The sequence below is a fragment of the Ochotona curzoniae genome, unplaced genomic scaffold (genome assembly GCF_017591425.1).
Source record: "Ochotona curzoniae isolate NIBS_2020 unplaced genomic scaffold, NIBS_Ocur_1.0 contig_3527, whole genome shotgun sequence".
NCBI lineage: Eukaryota > Metazoa > Chordata > Mammalia > Lagomorpha > Ochotonidae > Ochotona > Ochotona curzoniae.
The window spans coordinates 2,379,231-2,402,543 of NW_024465897.1; positions in this window are offsets into that span (position 1 = coordinate 2,379,231).

Here is a 23,313-nt window from a genome sequence, read left to right on the forward strand (position 1 = left end):
CTGAGCTTAGTCTTCAGGCTCTGATGTGGAACAGTGCTGGAGACTGAGCCATAATTGTGGGATTTTATGATCTCCCAAGCAGATAGAGGCTGAGCCAAATCCAGTTGAATGTGTGGATGCCAGCAGTTGCAGACTTGGTTGTTGGGAGTGAAGGGAAAGTCTCTGCATATCTGCTGTCCTGAGCTGTACTGGGAGGAAGCTGTAAGAGATACCAGGTCTGAGACTGAAGGAGGGTCTGTGTGGGTATTTACTTGTACAGAGTTAGTGTTGGTGAAGTGGGATCTACTAGAATGGCCTGGACTTAAAACACTTGGAATTTGGGAGAGGAAGCAGTCAGCTGGTGGTGAGGGGAACTTGGGGTTTCTGGGTGGCCACCAGGTCATTGCTGGTTGGGCAGCAGTTCTGTAGTCAGTTACTGCAGTCAGCAAAGTCTCCATCAATGGAGCTCTAATTCACTGGTTGAGGGACGAATTGCAAACACAAAAGAAAGAAAATGCACCATCTTGTGTGTATTGCTCTCTGTAGTGGCTCAAAAGGAGGGCAAAGGGAGTGTTGGCTCCACATCACCCACCCATGTTCCTTTGGCCCAAGTTACTGCACCTTAGACTGTTGGCAGAAGGTCGTTTTGGGAGGTTGTCTGCTGCAGGAACTTGCTGGACCATGATGTCCATGCATAAGAGAAGAACAGCACACCTGTGTGCATTGTAGGCATTAAGGCCAGTGTGCCTGCAAATCAAACTGATCTTGAAGCTCCTCTGTGTCAAGGTCAATCCTCTGATGAGGCCTGTTGGAGGAGAAAAAAGTCCAGGTCCCGCTGGTTCCTGATTGTGAGGCTTTGATATCAACGACCTAATCAGGATCATCTATATTGAGTCCAACTGGTTCCTTCTAAATGTTTTTCACCGTAAAACAAGAAACAAAAGAACCCCACCAGGTTTTAATGCAACACAGGAAACCTGTATGGGAGCTCCTTCAGGCCATCTACCGTTTAAAATCTCCAAATAAGCCTGCTGCATTTACCACAGGTGGGGGAAGTTAAAGAAATCCGAAGATAGGTTCCAGTGAGAAATCTGCTCTGAGATGGCTTTGTGCAACAGTCAGGGAGATTCACCAAGAAAGCAGTGCATGAATGAGTCAGGGTCTGTTCACTCATCCTGGGGGTGGAGAAGACCTGAGCCTGAGACCTTCAGGTGTGAGCATGGATAGGACATGGAAGCCAGAATGATGTGACAGACTTTCTAGGTACAAGTTGTGTCATTATTTATTTATTTATTTATTTAAGTCCTGTTGTGAGCAGACATCATGTCTGGCTGAGTGGAGGACATGAAAAATTTTACTCTTAATATTGTGAAACGGAACTGGCAGTACAGTCCTGCTGGAGCTGCAGTCAGGGAAGTGAAGGCCAGCAATGTAAATGAAAAGAAATTGTGGGACATGAGGACAGGCTTCCTGTGAAGCAGTTGCATGGCTTTCCCCTGATGGTGTTATGGGATGGACTCAGGATCTGATTAGACAATGTTTGTTACTACCAGTTGTAAATTTGGAGGTGGAGCATCTGTTCTTAACGATTCCAATTGGAAACACTGTCTGTGAGCCAGGAACTTTGCTCAGGGTCACCGAGTGTGGAGTGCAGGCTTCAGCACTGGGAGGGACACCATCTGTGTGTGGTGGCCCCGTGTGGAGCCTAGACTGGGGCTGGGGTAACAACCTGTGGGAACCTCTCAGCAAAGCCTGCTGAGAGTCTGGACTGGAGAATTCCCCCTTGAAGGCATTTGCTTACTTGTAGTGGATCCAGAGCTGCAGTTACACCTGTGGCTGAAGGACCTGAGATGATCTTGACCCCTGAAAAACCCATCATGTCTTGTCTGACATCAGGGAAATTCTCAAATGGCGAGGCCAATATCAACAAGTATCTGTAGTAAAACAGAACTGGTTTATACAGGGCCAGGCTATCTCAGGAGCACAAAAAAGTTAATGAATAGAGAGCCTCTTTCCTCCCACGACTGACTCGAGGTCTGTGTGGGAGTTGTAGGGTTAAAGAGTGCCCCAAATATATCTCAGGAGAGGGCAGGAGGCCTCTTGCCTTCCCATCTGGAGGAGCTCTGGATCTCTGGGAAGTTTTGGACTGGGAAGACCCTTGAGTCCCTCTATGTGAGCTATTTTAACATCTCCAAGTAGACTGACATTATTAGAAACAGACTTCAGGGAGCAAATCAGACTCTTACTGAGATGGTCCCACTATGATTTTGGTGTTTGGATGTTGAACTTTCCCCTATATCCATGTGTGAAAGGCTTGATGGCCAACATGGTGCTACAAGGAGAGTGGAACCACTAAGAGATGAGGTCTTGAGGAAGGTCCTTGGGTCTTTGCATCAAGTGTGCCAGTGGAAGTCAGTTTGCATATGGAGGCTGCTATAAAAGCCTGAGTCTGATTTCCGCCCTCACAGAGTCTCATGTGAGACCACAGCTGTGTCTGATGCCTGGTTGGCAGCCTTGTGAGATCTGACACGGAGAATCCACCCTGTGTGATCCCCAGGGAACCCTGATGTGATAAATGTAGGTGTTATAGGTTAAATGGTGCTAGTTTGTCATCAGCAATAGAAAGCAGGCCTGGACACATTCTGAGATGTTTGTCTGGGGGCCTTTTGCTCTTCTCCACTTAGAGGCATTTCCAGACTGTGCGTGATCTGAGAAAGGGGGAAGTCACTATCACGGAAAGGATTGTCTGCAAATCTTTATCACACAATAGTAGATCATTTTTGACTGTGTTCTTCTGAATACTTTGTCAAAAATGATTTTGTTTTCAGTCACTATTTTTGCTTAATACCTCCTGACAGAGGGGTTAAGTGGTCATTGCAGATTCTTGTAACCAAGTAGTGACACTGACAGGACATGACTCTGGCTCTCAGAAGAGTTGTGACCTTGAGAGACTTTTGTCTCACTTGGTTTCTGTCAGATCAGAGTATAAATAGGCATTGTGTGATGGCCATCTCAGGGGTGCTCAGGAAAAGCATTGCTTGAATTCTTTAGATACGTGGAAGAATCCCAACTCTGAGGATCAACAGCCAAGGCTGATATAGGCTGATAGCAAAGAAATCATATAATCTCATTGTGCCAGGTTGACACAGCCAAAGATTAAACAAGAATATTTACCTTGCCATGAGCCTTCCTGGCGCTCAGAGTGGCAGTGCCTGGCCTTAGAAGGCACTGGGGATACAGCCTCTAATGCAGGCCATCCCAGGCCAAGGGCCCAGGTGTTCAGTAACATTCCGTGAAAGTATCAGAGTAAGCAATGGAATGAAATTAAACAAACCATTCCTGGCAAGGTGGAGATGGAGTGTTTAAGTGTGACAGGTGCTGTGTAGCTGAGCTGGTTGGCCTGGAGGCAGTTGGTCCCTAGAGCCCAGGGCCTGGCCTTCCAATCACATAACAACCACTGTGTTCTCTACTTCTCAGCTTCAGATTTAGCTGAAATGGCTTGTTCACATTACATTTATGGGGCCATTTGTGTTGTGTGCATGTTAGCATGCTCAGAACATGAGGGTGTTTCCAACGAATTTATCGAAAGTGGAATTAAACGGTAAGTTTATCTTGGTGCAAAAAAGGTCTTGAAATTTGGCCCTAGTTGTCAATGTCAATGTGCTCTTAGACAGGATTAAAGTAGTTTATCCAATAAATAAAAATTTTAAGCACAGGGATTTGCTGCAGTAGTTACATTCCTGCTTGGAATGCTGGTACCCCATATCGGAGTGCCTGTATCTCTGTCCCAGTTCTGCTCCCATTTGCAGCTTCCTGCCAGGGCACATGTTGGAGACAACAGGTGATTGCTCAAGAGCGTGGGTGGTTGCTGTTCATATGTGGGACTCAGACTGAGTCCTGGGTCCCAGGCTTCAGCCACAGCCTCTGCAGCATTTGAAGAGTATCTCTGCTTTTATATATCTTTTGAATAAACAGAAACTACAATACTAAAAAAGCTTCATACCACATTATTCATAATTGGCCACCATTAATATTGAAAATGAATGTATTTATTTACTTACAAATATAGGGTCATACCATATACAACACACTGTCTTGTACTTCTTTTTAAATGGATAATAAGTGTTTCCAAGCGATTTCTTATAAATCTATATTAACATTTAAGATTTTATTTATTTCAAAGATTTATTTATTTTTATTTGAAAGGCAGATTTATAGATAGAAAGAGATACAAAAAGAAAGGTCTTCCACCTGCTGATTCACTCCCCACGTGGTTGCAACAGCCAGAGATAAGTCGATCTGAAACCAGGAGTTGGTAACCTCTTCAAGGTCTCCCACATGGGTGCAGGGTCCCAAGGTTTTGGGCTGTCCTGGACTGCTTTTCCAGGCTTTGAGCAGGGAGCTGGATGGGAAGTAGAGCAGCTGTGATATAAACTGGAGCCCATATGGCAAGGAATAGCCACTAGGCCATCGTACTGGAGCCAAAATTTTATTTATTTTTTTAAAAAATATTGCTTATCACCACCCTAGTAACAAATTGGCATTTTTATTACATGTTCGTTAACCTCATGTGGGTGAAAGTTCACTATTTTTCTCCCCATTCTGGACTGTGTTCACTGGCTTTGTATTTAAGGGGGAGCATAGTGGAAATGCAATGGATAAATGGTATGTTCAGAGGTGGAGACAGAGAACAGTATGTCTTATGCATCCAGTACAAGGATGGACTTCAAGTGAAATGGCTGATAATGTCCTGACAGTTAGATACTGGACTCTCCAACGTTGTCCATGCCTACATGGTTGGGAGACACTTCAGTGGCAGCATGATGAACTTACGAAAGTTTATGAAAGACATCTATTGTAACACTGGTGCGAAAATCAGTTGGGTGGGAGAGAACATAGAGAGGGGGAGGGAAACCCCAATCACTGTTAAACTGTGTCATAAAACAAGATAATAGTAATTTAAAAATACTGTTTGGGCCAGGTGAGGTAATCTAGTGGCTAAACTTACGTTGCATGCGCTGGGATCCCATATGGGCACCGATTCTAATCCCAGCGGCCCTGCTTCTCATCCAGCTCCCTGCTTGTGGCCTGTGAAAGCAATTGAGGATGGCCTAAAACCTTGGGACTCTGCAACCATGTGGGAGACCTGGAGAAGGCTCCTGGCTTTGGATCGGTGCAGCTCCGGCCATTGTGGCCACTTGGGGAGTGAATCAATGGACGGAAGAGGACGTCTCTCCTCCTCTTTATATAATTGGCTTTCTAATAAAAATAAATAAATATTTTAAAAATATTTTTGATGATTTTTACATAGTTGATTAGGCTGATAAGAGTCAAGGGCTACAGGAGTGGTGAGATCATTATTTTCTTTTTCTTCCTTTCTGTATCTGGTGAAAGGGCAGAGACAAGGAGAGAAGCCACACCCAGCTTCCCAAATGCCTATGCACCCTGGGATGGAGGACAACCACCAGACCTGGTAGGGCTAAACACAAGAGGAGGAGTGTGGAACCTGTAGAATCCACAGACTCTGAAAGAGCAGGTTACAGACAGTTGGGTCTGATGTAAGCTAACGAGTCACTGAGCCTTGGAGTGTGGAGGGTATGGCCTTGTCCTACACTGTGCCCAGTGTCAGTAGTGCCTTAGTTTCAGTACGCTGTTTCTCTTCATAGGTCTAACAAGTAGATATGTAAGTTAGTGCAAGTCAGGTCAGTGACCAAAGTTAGAGCCTGAATCTCTTTGGTGAATTTAAGGTCCTTTGGAAATTTTTCTAACTTGTAATTAAAGCGATTTAACTCAGATGTGGTGAAAGGGACATGCACTCTGATTGTGCCAGCTCATTTTGTTAATTCTCTCAAAGGAGAGAATAATCCTAGTTTTGTTTTCTAGGGAGCCCCACTGTAAATAATTTAATTTGACCTGTTCTCAGTGAAGAGGAATAGGAAGCTTTAGGATGTGGAGGTTTTAAAATGGTAGAAGGCGTAGAAAAGTCAGGTTCTGAAAGTACAGAAGAGATGATCTGATCTTCCAAGTTGTTGAACTTTGGATGGCTGATTACCTGCTAGTAATTGATCATTTGCAATTCCAATTGGTTATTCCCTTGTCTCTGATTAAGTAGTCCACCATGCTTTTCATGGGTAAAATATCATTATAATACCTAAAGGCCAGTACATAAGCAATTGCTAGCCATTCTTATTCTCTACAACAGAGGCTAAGTTCTGAAATAGTGTTAGAGACCCATGCATTGGCAATGTTATCCATTTCCTAGCTTATAGTTCAGCCCAAGAGCATTGCAGAGGAAAATTTACTTCTTAGTGACACCCTTCAGGTTGTGAATTTCCCAAATATTATCTATGCATCCTTGGTTGTATGCAGGGGAATGGATGTAGACTGACTTATGGCTGAGGAAGTCTCCATACTCTAGGAAGGCAAAAGGCAAAACTGGCTGAGCATGAAGCATGTGACGTAGATCCCTCGCATTAGATGTGGTTTGACCTTTTAGAGTATTTTTCTGTACCACAAAGTGGGTTTTTGTGTTTCAGTCTTTGGAGATGAGGTCCTCTGTAGAACTGATCTAAATCTGGGGTGTTGTGTTTGGTTCAGAGGCAAGTGTGTGAGAGACATTTTTAGTTCAGGCAAAGAATTTCATTAGACAAGGGGAGAGAGTCTGAGGGACTGCTCCCTGGTGGAGATGGCCTGGGACCACTTCTACATGCCAGGGTGACTTCATGAGGGAATGGCCACCCAGGGTATATAGCACTGGGCTTTTATGCATTGTAGGCTGGGGCATGGAAGAAGGTAGCAGCTCCTCTGTTAGCACATACCTGTGGCATAGGGTACTCATCATAGTAGGTGTTGACCTTTAACACAAAGTCAGAGTGATTTGGCATTCTAAACATTCCTGGATGGGAGTGTTGACTTGACTTTGGCATGGTGGTGGAGTCATTCTGGTTTTGCCCAACCCAACAATAGTATGTATTTATACATAAGATGCTAATATAGCTGAGGGACTTAAATTTCTTTTTTTTTAAAGATTTATTTTATTTTTATTGGAAAGGCAGATATACAGAGAGGAGAGAACAGAGAGGAAGATCTTCCGTCTGATGATTCACTCCCCAGGCGGCCGCAGTGGCTGGAGCTGAGCCAATCCAAAGCTAGGAGCCTCTTTTGGGTCTCCCACATGGGTACAGGGTCCCAAAGCTTTGGGCTGTCCTTGACTGCTTTCCCAGACCAGAAGCAGGGAGCTGGATGGGAAGTGGAGCTGCTGGGATTAGAACCGGCGCCCATATGGGATCCCGGGCGTGCAACGTGAGGACCTTAACCACTGCACCATCGCGCCGGGCCTGTGGGACTTAAATTTCTAAGTTTGGGGCATTTTTTTCCAGTGCTCAAATGACTTTGGGTGATATCACTGTTACTACAAGATAACTTCTAAAGTGCATTGTATCTCACTCTAGCATGTTAGAAACATTTGTATGGGTGAAACCATTATATACATAGACACACATAATATATGCATATAAATATATATATTCAATAAATAGTCAGGATCTACATGTGGCTGCTTACTGTTTTCTAAAGCTCCTGGCTGGCTCACCAATTGATGAAGACAGGGAATATATTACCCAATTTTTTCAGGTTCTTGCCTTTTATCTACAGACACATTCTAAGTATTAGCATGCGTAAGGTGTACAAAGTGATAGTTTTATTTAAAGGTCGATAGTAAACACACATGCACACAGGAGCATGAGTTACCTCACACAGAGAAATACCTGTAATGAGTGGGTAGTGCGTCCAAAGGAAGAACTATGGGGGACACTGTGGCAGCTGCACATCCATTCGTTCACATACAGTGTCCTAAGGAAAGGAACCTGGGACAAGACTGTGGTGTATCATTAACAATCTGCAGTTAAGCTAATTGTTTTACTCACATGTCCATTTCCTATCTGTCCTCCCCATCCCTTCCAGTCCGAGGGTTTTAGCAGTGGGAACTGCTGGCTTCAGATGGATTTACCAGACCCTTTCTTTCTTTTAGTTCAGCAGCAAGTTCCTACAGAAACCTAATGTTAGAATGTTATCCTACTGGAAAGATTTTAATCTGTAGTCAGTTATTGTATATAGAAGATAAGCTAGTTAATAAGCTCATGCCAGAAAATATTGTTTTTAACTCTTCTTGAGCCAAATTTCCTGTAGAAGCTGCAGTTTTTCTCTTGAATCTATCATTTTGTGTTATGCCTGTCCTCACTGCCTCAGTGTGTTGCTACCACTTCTTTAAAAACAGCAATATTAGAATAAAAGTAAAAATTGGAGCAAGAAATCTTGCTCATTATTTTGTGAGCCAAAGAGTCTATTCAAATACAAACCAATGCTCTAGGAGCAAGTTCCAGTTGAGCAACACTATGAATAAAACTGTAGAAGCTTCTTTTCCTTCCCTAATGACTATTTTTTTAGTAACAGGATGGTGGTGGTGGAGGAATGACAATGTCATCAATCCAAACAGTGTTGGGTTGTATTTTGTCTGTGGGTTTATGTTTTCATTTTCATTTCATACTCAACATCATGTCACCAAATTCTTTGTTTATACTCAGCAAAAAAAGAGCCTACATGTAAAAGTTCTTCCAGTGCCTAAATGTCTTGCTCCTACAGCTTGAAACCCAGACTTGCCACTTGGAGTGCAAAGGTGGTTAGGTCAGCTGGCCAGTTCTACCTGTAGCCTAACACACAGCAGGCTTCTCATTAGCTGGAAAAGAGTATTTTTCCAATATATTGCAAGGAAAAGCCAAATCTTCTTATTGAAGAAAAATAAAAAGCCAAAGTGAAGTGGTTAGTTGTACCTAGTGTGATACAATCAGAGTCTCATGGAGACCACAGGGGCAACAGCTCTGTGAACACTGGCTGTTCCTCCTACCACATCCTTCTGTGGTAATTGCTAGCTGAGCATAACTCTGCCCCCCTTTCTTTATTTTCCTTATCCCTTCTTTATTGCACACAGGACATCAGTCTTCAAGAAAAGTGCAAGCCATGTTGTTTAACCTTCCTGAAAATATGTTTGTCATTCTGGGCTTCGATCCCATTCTGTCTCTTTCTCATACACATGGGTGTGCTTATGAGTTAGCTAGCAGATGTTGCCATTTGTTGGGGTCACTGGGCGATTTTCTGGTTCACCATTCATCTGGATCAAAGGAAAGAGAGTGAACTGCTTCCCCACCTGAAGAGCAGTGAGAAGCCCTCCAACCAGCCTCAATGATGCTGTTGAGATAGCCTCTTCTTCCCACTTGAGGTCTTTTTAGGGTCTCTTTCTCTAAGGTCTCCTCTCTACAAAGCACAACACTAATGTGTGGGTGCTTAGATTTCCATTCAGTCAACCTGCTTATTTCAATAAAAACATCTGAATTGGAGCCACTTCTCGTTTGTCACCTTTATGTTGTGGTTCTTCTCACCTTACTTTTTCTCTCATCCCTTCACTGGCAAATCTTCCTCCACAAGTCCCTTTTTGTCAAGGAAGGCAGCAGTAAGGAGCACAAAGATAAAAGATGGCAATGGGGCATTTATGGGGGCTCTGGATCACACAATGGAAATCCTTGGATTTGAAAAGGCAAGTGAATCTTCTCACGTGAGAGATTTTAACTTCTAGAGGGAGGCTGACATGCTTAGGGACACATTGAAGGAGCAGGACAGTTTCTTTAGGTTGACCCTGATATAATTTGGATCTTCATTTAAATGTTGAACACCTATCTGAATCTCGTGTATTCTAGACTGGGTCCCTAGGGTGGTGCTATGGGAGAAGGTAGAATCTTTAGCAGGTTAGGCCTTAATTCAGGGTTCTTGGGTCATTGGAAGTCACTCCTCAAGAGATGGCTGCTGTTAGGCTGAGTTTCCACCCAGCCATTGTCTCTGAAATCTCTCTTGCATTTCTATGCTTTTTGACATACTCAACCATTGGTCCCATGAGAGCCAAACTCCGCCCCATGCCATTGCAGCTGCTATTTGAACAGCTAAATATGACTTAAATAAATTGCATTGCTGATATGTGTCTTGGCTTAGGTATTTCATTGTAGTAGTAAGAAGCTGACTGGCTGTCTCAGGTATGTCTCAATTATTCTTCCCAAGAGTACTGATGCATTTGTGTTATGCACTTGCATTGAGCATGGTAGAACCAGTGACTTAACTTCTATTCAGTAGAATGCAGTAGAGAAGATGAACATCATTGCTGGAGCTGCATCCTGTAGGACTGGAGCTTCTGTCAGGCTAGCCAGTTCTCTGTATGGATTCTCTCCCTGCTTGTTTTGATGTAGCAGGATGCCTTAGGAGAGGCCCACACACCAAGGCATTGAGAAGAATCTCAGTCAGTAGCCAAGAGGACAGATGGTCACTGGCAGACAACTTGGAAGGAAATGAATGCTCCCCACTCCCAATGAGTGTGAAAGTAGATCCTTCTCTACTCGAGCCTCAGAGGAAACCAGAAGCCTGTCTGACTCGTGGTCTGAGATCCTGACACAGAGAACCCACCTCAGATGGGCCTGGATTCCTGACCACAGAAACTGTGAGGTCATAAATATATTGTCGTAAATTAAGTGTGTGCTAATTTGTCATCACCAACAGAAAATCTGGTTGGAATCCTCTTGAGAAGTTTCCCAAGTCCTACCGCCTGCATCACTCTTATCCATGCTCATAGCCATTTCTAGACAGTGTGAATACTCTTAGAAGGGAGGAGGGTTGGCTTATAAAGTTGGTCAATTTACCTGTTCACTGTCTTCAACACAGTAGTTGAATTTTGTTGAATCTCAGTGCTCTTCTGGCTGTTTTCTGTTTTCTTTCAAATTATTATTTCTGCTTTATTGCCATTGATGGAGGGGTGGCAGTGCAGGTTGTCATAACCAAGTAGTGATAGTGACAGGACTGGACCTTCAGTTTTGAAAGAGTTCTGGACTTGAAAGACTCTTGTCCCACTTGGTTTTTGTCCATGGGCATTCAGTGATGGCCACTCCAGGGACACTTAGAGAAGCATCTTGTTGACCCCCTTACCTGAACTCTTTGGAGACAGAGGGGAATCTTAAAGCTGGGACCATCTGGAGCTAGGGCAGATTTGGGCCAGTATCCTAGAAGCCAGGTAATCTCACCGTGCCAGTTTGGTGCAGTAGAAAGATTAGACAAGGATGTTTACCTTGTCATTAGTCATTAGGCTTGCTGGCACTCAATGTGGCAGTATCTGGCCTTGAGTAGCACTGGGGACACTGTCTGTAATGCAGGCCACCCCAAGCCAGGAGTCCAGGTGTTCAGCAACGTTTCATGAAAGTATCAATTAAACAATGGAATGGGGTTGAATAAACCATTACTGGCAAGGTCAAGATGGAACACTTAATGCTTGTCAGGTGCTGTGGAGCTGGGAGGCACTTGTCCCCCAGAGTATTCAGTCAAGGTCTCAGTCCAGGGCTTGGTCTTCCAATCACTGTGCTTCACTTCTCAGCCCCAGACCTGGTTGCTCTTTCAGAAATACAGATAGATTGGTAACATGCCATTTATAGCCCCATTGTTTCTGGTTCTATATGCTTAACATGAAGGATCTAAAGCAAGTTCATGGAAAAGACAAATGTGTTTTTCCTGATCTGTGGTAGTTAATACACAAAGCATAAAAAAAAAAAAACAAAAACAAAACGTGATCCACAGGAGCAAAATTGGCATTTCAAGAGCTGACTTGTTCACAGCCTATGTCTATACTCTTGAGGAACAACAGGGCTCCCCCGCTGCCTTTTAGTTATTGTTATTTACCTAACGGAGTATCACTCTGCTTCTAAAACTGTATTGTGAAATTTATTCAATTTATATGAATAAAATAAAATATTTGTTTATCTTGGTGCAAAGAGGTCTTGAAATCTGTGCATAATTATTCATATTATAAATTCTATGAACATATTGATGTACTTGTTTATAGGTAAATAGGTATCTGTTGTAGTGGTTATGTCTCTGCTTGGAGTGCCCATGTCCCGTAGTGTCATGTCTGTGTTGAAGTCCTAGTTCTGTTCTATGTGCAGCTTCCAGCCAATCAAGTATTTCAAGCATTCTCCACTACTTTACCAGATACATTGATAAGGGGTTGAAATTAAGCAGAACAGAGGAACCAATACTTAAATATGCCATTCTGGCAGCTCAGGCAGCAGCGTAACTTGCTATGCCGTGTTTCCAGACCCTAAACTTCTCCTGAAATACATAATATGCACAAAAAGAAAAGGTGTATATCATAAGGAATAGCTTGATGGGTTTGATTTTTGTGAGCTGAGCATATCTATGACTCTGATTGCTATTACTAAAGGAAACTATCAGGGGCAGGTAATTTTCATGCAGTGAAGAGTTTTCCTTTGACTTGTACTTCTGGAAAATGGCAGTCTGAGATGTGGCAATTCCCGTTTGCACAGCCTCTGGGTTTCTTGCTGGCTGAGGCCTGAGACAAGCCAGGGCATTACATGGCTGTGAGTGAGTCTGTCTGTGTCTTTCTCCTCTTCTTATGAAGTTGTCAGGTTTTAATCCTGGGAGTTCTACTCTGCCACTTCCTGAAGGCTCCAACCATATGCACCAGAGGTAGATGACTTTTTACCCATTTAATAACATTCATGTATGAGTTTGGGGTCTAAAATTGCTGCTTGGGCCCAGAGGGACGAACATGTTCAAACCATGGCCCCAGCAGCCACAATGTAGATGGATACCCAGAGCATCACGAGTGTTTTTCAAAGTGCCCTCAGTCTCTTGCCCGTCACCACTGTCCCCCGCCTAAGAATATCACTGCTCTAACTTCAAACACCGTGGATTCGCTTTGCCTGATTTTGCATGGTAGATAAATGGCACTGTCCAACGTGTGTTCTGGTGTCTCATCTCTTTGTTCAGAAAGTTACTTGAGAGATTATTCTTCTGTGGTGTGTGTGGTTGTAGTTTGGAAATTTTTCTTGTGGTACATGATTTTCTAGTGGCAATATATATTTTATTGATATCCTCTTGAATGCAGGGGCAAGTATATAAGTTCCCTGTGAGTTTCTTATGGACAGTGGTCTGTGAACATTCTGGTACATGTATTTGGGACACATAGGTATATGTTTTTTTTTAAACCAAGAATTTACCCAGTAGTGGGGTTGCTGAGTTTTAGTGAAAGCAGTCGAATGGCTTTAGTAGAGATTGGTACAGTTTTCCAAATTGATTTACTTAATTATCCTACCTGTTGGTGAATGGGAGCTCCAGTTGCTCCATGGTCTGGACAGCACTTAGTGTGTCAGTGTTTAAAATTTTAACCATTCTAGCAGGTATAATGAGAAATCGTATAGCTTTCATTATTTATTTGACAGGCACATATACAAAAATACACACGTACAAACACACTGAAAAAGAGAGTCTGAGGAGCAGGGAGGGAGAGAAAGAACGGCAAAGCTAGAGAGGGAATCAGTCTACACGTTCAACCAGCAGGAGGTGGAAAACACTTTAAAGGAAATATTCATTCCTAAAGTGTACAGACTTTAACTCTTGGTTATTATTTCCTAAGCATAGTGCTGTAACAACCGTCTACATGACATTTACATTGTAGGAGTGTCCTTATAAAGTTCTTAAAGTTCATTTTGGTGCAAAAAATGTTTACTCCAAGGATGGTTTTTAAATAAGTGTTTATTCATTTGTTTGCTTAAAAGACAGAGTCATTTGGAGAGACAGACTAGCCTTTTGGTTCACTCCAATGGCCCACAAAAGCTGGGGCCAGATAAGCCTGTAGTGGTAAACACACTTCCGTTCTCAAGAATAGGTGAACATGCCTCTAGTGACTGAGCTATCACCTGTTGTCTCCCAGTGTGCTGGAGTCAGGAATATAGAGCCAGGTCTTGAACCCAGGTACTCTTGATTGGGGATGTGGGTGTTCTAAGTGGTTATGTCAACTGTGCTTCCCAATGCCTGCTCCCAAAATGTACATTTTTTTTTGTCTTAAATGTATTAACTTGAAAAGTAAATGGATTGACAGCTAGTGATGGTAAAAGAGAGACAAGAAGATATTTCCAACTGATTCACTTCCTAAATGCCCAAAGATCTGAGGACCAGGTTGAGTCAAGGGACTAAATCTGGTTCTCCTGCGTAGGTGGTGGCGACCCAACTGCTTGAGCAGGTCCTTCTGTTGGGATTCAGTGGGTTGATTGCCACAGTTATGATGGGTGTCATGACTGCCTCAGCTGTGTTTGGTTTCTCCCCAAATTGCAGTTGGAGATAGATGCTTGGGGGAGAGTTATGAGAAGAAGACCAGTCAGGTGTGTGATGCACTTCTCACTGTTGTGAGCTCTCAGTCCGACTGTAACCCATTGGGGACCACATCATCCAACATTAGGATCCTTCTTGAGCCCTGGATGTAAGATAAGGGCAGTTGTCCCCACTCTTGTTCCTTACTCTTTGAGACCTGCAGTGATTTTTTTTCAACTGGTTTTTGCTATTATGTGGAAATCCCTGAGGAAAGGTTACTTGGTGGGACAAAGAGGTTAGTTGTGTTCACAGTGTTAGAGATCAAAGGCTTGATGGTGTCAGTTCTGTTGAGGAGTTATTTGCTGGCAGAGACTTGGGTCAGCACAGAACTAGCACATCAGATAGAGGACTGGTATCAGTCTTCTTAAAAAACTTCTAAGATTCAAGCACACCTGGTCTCCCTATGACCCTGTTTATGCTCAGTCACTTTCCAATGGGCCATCTCTGAACTCTGTATCAGAGAACACGTCTACTCTTTCATTTCTTGGATTTATGACCTTGGCGCCTTATGGCTTTGGTGTTGAAGAATGAAAAGGTATTCAGCCATACTTTTGGGTCCTAGGCTGCTTATTCTCCAGACCTATAGCTAGCTCTGCTCAAGGATCCTGTTTGCTTCCTTTCTGCCTGCTCCCAATAGAAGAAGGCTCCTGGGGATGAATCGCTGGAGACCTCTACAGGAAATATTGGGTATGACATGTAAGATGTGCTCTGCCACCAGAATAGCTGGCATCTGTGGCTGCCTGCCCAAGATTGGTTGTTGCCAAGGGTTTTTAGACCATGATTAGACCCTTGTTGTGCACAAACTACTCTTCCTGGGAGGAGTTCAGGACTGGGTACTCTGAGGCCTGTGTTGCAGCCAGCAAGATGGTATTGTCTTTGGAGTCAGACAAGGCCTGCTTCCCCAGCATAAAATCTGGAGAAGATGATAGATCCTGTTCCATAGTATTGATTTTCTTTTGCTCTGGAAGCTCCTCCAAGGCCAAGTGTTCAGGAATTTTTCAAGAGAACAGATTTTTGGGATGAGTTTGTGTCTTAACTGTTAAGATGCTGTGCATTGAAGTACTTCTGTTTGATTCCCAGCTCCTGGTTGCAGCATCCTGCTAATGCAGACATCTGGGAGGGCCAGGTGTTGTTAGCACAGGTAAAGGTGTGGATGTGGGAAAGTTTAAGATGTTTGTAGAGTAGGAGGATGACCAAGAAAAATTCAATCAAAATGCATTGTATTATCTGAATGCAATACAGCATACTCATTGGAGTGTTGAGGGAACAGATCAATTGTGTCTCAGAAACATCATGTGTCCATTTAAATGGGAGGTGAGGGTGAGACTGACATGAAGGAGGCTGGGATCATTGAGTAGTGGAACTCAAACTAATCCTTCCTAGACCAGCACCATCCCTTGGCCCAGCATCTCGAGCAGATGACCTGGGACCATTGATGGCAGAGGCAGGAACTGTAGTGATCTCTCTAGTAGACTAGTAGACATAAGGCAAGTATACATTTTTCCTAACACAGAAGGAAAAGCTGACACCAAGTTAAGGAGAGTTAACAAGACAGTGATCATGGCAGAGCTTTTAGAAGCTGCTTGGCACCTGTGCCTTGTGAATGTTGATGTATATTGTATGTGACAATATGTCATATACTTATTTTGAAGCTGTGTTTTTCATTAAATATTTTGCTACCAAATTCACTTAAGAAATGCTGCTCTGAGAATCAAGATAGACGGAGAAACATTAACCAGTCTGAAGTCGAGAGGCCACATTCCAGGAAGTAAGAGAGGACAAAATAACAGCAGAGGGGTACCTGCAGACTGACAGACACAGGAAAGCAGCAGACACAATGGTGTGGTGTTGCAGTGACTGATGCCCCAGCAGCTTCAGAGAATGGCGATCTGAACTCCACCAGCAACCAGGTGGGAAGGGACTTCCACTGGGAGCTTGGGAGGTGAACCCAGACAAAGAACTGCCTGTTCTGCTGGTCTGTTTGATTTGACCAGGAGCAGAGACAGAGCAGCAGATCCCAGATGGGCAGTGTGGGAACAAGGTGGATTTCACAGTCAAGTCTGCCCCGCTAGAGCTGAATCGGGTGCCATTTTGTTTAAGGAAGTAAAGGCTAGGGAAAAGATTGAGCATATGCTTAGCTGGGAGTGAACTCATTTTTTCCCCTAGTTTTAAATTATGTTTCATTTTATGACACTGTTTCATATGCTCTGGGGTTCCCCCAACCCCTCCCCATACCCTCCCCCCATGGTGGATTCCTCTACCTTATTGCAGTATTACAGTTCAAATCCAGTCATGATTCTTTCATTGCAAGCATGTACCATGCATAGAGTCCAGCATCTTATTGTCCAGATAAATTCAACAGTTTCTTGGGAAGACCATCTCTGGTCTGAAGGTAGAGCTGGCAGAACATCGTCCTGACCAATTAAAAGCCACAACAGAACATCAACAACTGTTTACAACATTATGGAGTTAATTGACAGGATATTGAGTGACCGATATGTTAGAAAATGCAAGTTCTTAACCACGTCCTGTGACTACCTCATTGACATTTCTATTTTAGTTTATACATAACCGGCTGCTATACACCTTAAAATGGCTATAGGGTACTATTCAGCTGTCTCGTGTCTATTTTCATTTTTGTATTTGGCAGTTTATAGTGTTGAAGCATAATTTTTATTGAACTTGGTGGATTTTAGGATAGTCCAAACTGGCTTATAACTCTAACAAGGCATATGTCAACAGTTGAGGCGCAGAACAGTTTTAGGATGAGTGTGGAGAGAAATCCTCAATACCCCAATGAGGAGTAACTTATTTTCGTGTCCTACCCTGTAAGGAATATGTGAGTCCATGCTGACTGTTTCCTGTCTGGTTCTAAGCTTTCCTTGTTGTTCTTTGTTTATCTATTCTATATATTTTTTTTTTGGGGGGGGGTGCTCTGGAGTGACCCTGATGGTCACTGCAGGAGAGGGTAGGGATCCAAAGTTGGAACGAAGTAAGGACCAGAGAAAGCTCCTCTCCCTAGACCTGAAGGAAGCTTACTGTTCTGTTTCTGTGGACCACTCAGGGCTCCTGGCTGTTGTTCCCATGACCTTGGATCCTGCGAGGAAGGATTTGGGCTTCTTTCATCTCATGTGGTAGATCCAAATGGGAGTGGATGACCTCAGAGTTCTTGGCCTCCGAAGGCACTCCAATTCCCTGTGGTCTCCTTGGCAGTTGGGATGTAGTCCTTGGTACCCGTACTGATAGTCCTTGGTGAGGGTCTGGGAGTCTCCAGGGTTGGGATACAAGCCTGCTCCTGTTCCCTTGCTCCACTCTGGGATTCCCCTCTGCTCTGTGCATGTGACCTCCTATTCAGAGGTTGTCAGGATTGCTCTTGATTCCCCCATATGTCTTTGTAGTTTTACTATTGTCTAATGATGCTTTGAGTCTGTTGGCTATAAGTTACCTGTTATGTTCTTGATAGGTTATACTTCATGTCTTCCTAAGTGAACTCATTTCTGACTCAGCAAACTGCAATAATGTGAAATCCTACAGTTTCCACCTAAGATACGTCTGGGTAACCCACAGACCTGGAGGCCAGCAGATCAAGAACTCTAGTAGTGGCACGTCAGGCGCCATTTTGTACAGTGTGGCAAAAATTTTAGGACTGCAGGGACAACAGTGAGCTGCGCATGTTCTAGAGCTGAATTGGGTGCCATTTTGTTTAAGGAAGCAAAGGCTAGGGAAAAGACTGAGCATGTGCTGAGCTGGGAGTGAACTCATTTTTGGTGGTTGCTATTTCTTTTTTCTTTCATGGGAACATCCTTGAGTATCATTTGTAGGGCAGGTTTAGATGAGACAAAGTCTTGAAGTTTTTCTTTATTGTGGAAGAATTTTATTTCATTTTCAAAGACAAAGGAGAGCTTTGCAGGATAAGTTATTCTGGGCCAAAATTTTTTATCTTTCAGAATCTGGAATATGTCACTCCATTCTCTTTTGACCTATATTGTTTTCTCTGAAAGGCCAGCTGTGAGTTTGATTGGGATTCCTCTATATGTCACTTGATTTTTTTTACATGCACATTTAAGGATTTTTTCTTTTTGTTCAATTGAAGGGAGCTTGATTATCATGTGTTGTGGTGAAGTTCGTTTTTGATCAACTCTGTTGGGAGTTCTGTAGCCCTCCTGTATATTGTTTTTCCAATTCTTTGTCCAGATTAGAAAAGTTTTCCTTTACTATTTCATTGAATACACCTTTAATCCCAACTTCTCTTTCTGCACCTTCTGGAACTCCCATAACTCTTATGTTCGACCTTTTAATCATATCTTTTAATTCTTGGATACTTTTTTAAGCTTGATCCAGCTCTGCTTCCAGCTTTTTGTTTGTTTCTTCATGGTGACAGAAAATATCTTCTAATTCTGAAATTCGATCTTCTGCCTCATTCATTCTATTGTTGAGACTCTCTGCTGTATTTTTAATTTGCTCTACCATGTTCTTAATTTCTGATATATCAGCCTTGACTTGATTTATTACTGCTATTTCTTCTTTGAACTCTTGTTTGTGCTTCTCATTGTTGATCAGCAGCTTTATAACTAGTTTTCTGAGTTCTGTGTCCCCCATTTTCTCAATGTCTTCCTCAGTTAACTCTGAAAGTGGGTGAAGCTTTTGCTCTTTTGCTGGAGAATCTCCAGTAACATTCATAATGTCTTTGTCTTTTCTTTTACCTTTTGTAGTTGCCAATCTGATTGACAAAATCATCTCTAAGCTGTATTACTTACAGGTCTGCAAGTTGATTTTTTATGTTCAATCAATGCCCTGGATTTGGAAAACACAATTGTCCTAAATAATTGCTTTGTTGGTGGCACTGATTTTGTAGGCAGCACTGATTTTGTCACCCCATGTTGGCCAATAAGTCTGAGTACCTTCTGGAGTTATTTTGGGCAGAGTTGGTGGCGTGCCTTGTCTGGGCTGTTTTTTCTGTGGAGCCTGTGCAGTCCTCTAAGATGGTGGTGATTTTGTTCCCAGCTTAGTTCTTGGGCAGCTCAGCTGTCCTCCCTTCATTGTAACAGTGCCTGGTCCCGTGACACTGATATCTGAGAGCTATTGTGAACTCATTTCTTACTCAGAAAATTGCAACAAAGTGAAATCCTACCGGTTCCACCTAAGATAGGTCTGGGTAGGGGCAGCGCAATAGCATAGTGGTTAAGGTCCTCACCTTGAATGCATCCAGATCCCATGTGGGTGCTGGTTCTAATTTCAGTGGCCCTGCTTCCCATCCAGTTCTCTGCCTGTGACCTGGGAGGGCAGTTGAGGACAGCCCAAAGCTTTGGGACCCTGCACCTGCATGGGAGACCCAGAAGAAGCTCTTGGCTTCAGATTGGCTCAGCTCCAGCCGTTGCGCTCACTTGGGGAGTGAACCATTGGACGAAGGATCTTCCTTCCTGTCTCTCCTTTCTGTGTATCCATCTTTCCAAAAATAAATAAATAAATCTTTGAAAAAAAATAGGTCTGGATAGCCCTCAGACCTGATGGCCAGCAGATCAAGAACTCTAGTAGTGGCATGTCAGGTACCATTTTGTACAGTGTGACAAAAGTTTTAGGACTGCAGGGACAACAGTGAGCTGCGCATGTGCTAACCTCGCAAGAACTCACTGAGCTCAGTGGATTGCACTGGTCTCACACGAAAATAATACTGACTGTGGTATCATACTGGTCAAAATAGGTGTGTGGCCCTCATACCTAATGGCCAACAGTTTCCTGCAAGATTACCACCACCAAAAACCTAGCTAAAGAGGACACCTGGTGTCTCCCTAATCCTGGGACCAGCTCTAATCGAAAATGGAAGAAAGGGTGGACAAACAATGATGCAGCCTCAGCGCTATATCACAGGAGGTGGAGCGTGGTGAGCCAGGAGCTTTGGCTCCAGAGACCATGGTGGAAATCTAGCGTAAGATCCCAGACCTGGAACTCACTGGAGGGAGTGGCACAAGTGACTGCAAACAAAGACCATGTACCAATTGCATTAAGTAAAATTGAACTGTAGACCTGTGGGTGACACAGCTTAGAAACCTGCCCCAAGGTGGAGAATCTGTGAACCAGAAGTACAATGACCAAGAGCAAATGAAGGACAGAGGCACAATGAGTATTACTGAAGACTCCCCTGCAAAGGAGCAAAGCCCTTTGCCAACTTCAGAGTTAACTGAGGAAGACATTGAGAAAATAGGAGATATAGAATTCAAAACACTGTTGCAAAGCTTCTTTATCAACAACGAGAAGTGTGTAAAGCAAGCGTTCAAGAAATTTAAGGAATATGTCACCATGGAAATGAATCAAATGAAAGCTGATACATGAGAATTGAAGAATACGATGAAGCAAATTAAAAGTACAGTGGAGAGTCTCCAAAATAAATGAAGGAGGCAGAAGAAAGAATCTCAGAATCGAAAAATACTTCCTGTCACCAAGGAGAAACAAACAAAAGCTGGGAGCAGAACTAGGTCAAGCTAAAAAAATATTCAATAATTGAAAGACACTATTAAGAGGCCAAATGCAAGAGTTATGGGAGTCACAGAAGGTGCAGAAGAAGAAGCTAGGTTTACAAATGTGTTCAATGAAATAGTAAGGGAAAATTTCCCTAATCTAGAGAAAGAATTGGAAAACAGAACTCCCCAACAGGGTTGACCAAAAGCAATCTTCACCAAAACACATGATCATCAAGCTCTCTTCAATTGAACATAAGGAAAAGATCCTTAAATATGCACATGAAAGCAATCAACTGACATATAAAGGAATGTCAATTAAACTCACAGGAGATCTCTCACAGGAAACTACAGTCAAGAAGAGAACGGAGTGACATATTCCAGATTCTAAAAGAAAAAAAAATTTTGGCCCAGGATAACATATCCAGCAAAGCTTTCTTTTGTCTTTGAAAAGGAAATTAAATTCGTCCACAGTAAAGAAAAGTTACAAGAATTTGCCTCTTCCAAACCTGCCCTAAAAAGATACTTCAAGATGTTCTTTTGACAAAGAAGAGGAATAGCACCTACCAAAACCAAAGGCAAATGTAAAGAACATCCCAGTAAAATGACAACAGAAGACTAAACCAATGAACAACCCATTCCTAAAATGACAGGACCAAAGTACCATCCATTCATATTAACCCTGAATGTAAATGGCTTAAACTCTTCATCAAATGTCATAGATCAGTAGACTGGATTAAAAACAAAACACATCTATTTGTTGCCTACAGCAGACACATTTCACCAACAAAAATCAGTGGAAACTATATCTCATGAGTTTTGACTTTTTATTGTTAGATTTATCTCTTCAAAACACTTTCTTCTGATTAAATTCTTCAATGATTCATAGATCAGAGAGTAGCATCATGTTCTTCAAGAAGGTTCTTGATTTTCATTTCTTCAGCTACACGTTAGTCATTTAGTAGTATATTATTTAACTTCATGGTGTTGTTGATTTCTTTTTTCTTCCTGTTGTTGATTTTGTTTTGTGGCTTTTCATTAAAGGGGATTTATAGTAAGTAGCTGTGTAATGGAGACTGTCATATCTAGTAACATGTTACTTTAGCTCATGGCATTGTAAGTTTCTACTTTTCTTCTTATTGCTGATTTTGTATTGTGGCTCTTCATTTAAGGGGATGTACAGTAACTGTGAAATGGAGACTAACATATCTAGATGTGAAGATACAATGTAGTATTCATCTCTACTTCCAGAGTCTTGATGGACTCCCAATGAAACTGTTTACTATATCTTGACAATAGGATACGGGACTCTTCTACCATTGTCCATGCCCACAATAATGGACATATGACTGAATATGAAAAACTGTATTTTAGTAATGATGTAGGGGAACTCAGTAGCGGTGGGGAATTGGGACTGGGATAAGGGAAATCCCAGGGGCCTATGAAACTGTATCATAAAATGATAATAGTAATGATAATAATAATAATACTAAATAAAAAATTAAAGGGCCTGGCCAAAAAAAAAAAAGTAAAGAAAAAAGAAATGCTGCTCTATTTCCTTCCAGTTTGTGTTCTCAAGTCATATAAACAGGTGGGCATCTAAAAGAGGTACTGCCTCCACAGGGAGATGGACAACACTCCTGTTGTACCTCCCTTCTCTCCTCACTTCTCCGTATTACCCTTGAGCTGTATTCAAAAAAAGCTTGGGTAGAAGAGGTTGAGTCCAAGTCACAGAGACAGAGACTTTCCTTTTGGTGGTTTACTCCCCACTTGTGTCAGGTAGAAATCTGAAATCTTCATCTCTCGTGATGGTGGCTGGGACCCACGTCCTAGAGCCTTTACCTGGTGCCCCCTACGGTGTGCATCAGGAGAAAGGTGGACTGACAGCAGTGCTGAGTTTTCAACCTCAGGCACTCTGACATGGGATTACAGAAATCCCAAGAGGTGTCTTAAGTATTGCATCAAGTACCTGCCCCAAAGCTTTCGTCTTTGTATTGCAGATGGGGAATAGGATTAGTTCGTGGTCTTATTACATTCAGAGTATGGAGGCTGTCAACTGTTAGTTCATCACAGCGTGTAGTCCGGAAGTTCTTAGTGCCAGCTTCTGTCACTTTTCTGTTTGAGTGTACCAGGCAACATGGCCTCCTCCTGCCTGTTTGGGAAAATCATTGTCATAGCTCTTCCTCTGGACAGGCCCCCAATTTCTTCACTATGAACTTGGTGCTTTCTAGGAGCGGTAAGAAATTGACTCTTTGTCCTACATGACTAAGAATTCTCTTCTTTATGGAGGCGGTGAGCCTAGTGTATCTGGTCCTCAGGTCTTTTTGGGATACTCTGAGCAGGACCTGCTGCTGATGGTTATTGTTATCCTGACCCTGTTAGTGAATGTCACTGTGTTTGGTGTTAACTAGGTGGGTATGTTAATTTCTGCTTGTCTACCTGGTGTTCTGACCTGATAATTGTGGAGGAAACTTATTATAGTGAAGAAGCAGCCACATACATATACACACATTTTATCAGCTGTTTTTATTCTACATTTGCATGTGAGTGGGAACTGGGGCAAGCATGACTATGATTTGCAGATTACCATGTTTCAGGAAGAACAATCAGGATGATTCTATGCATC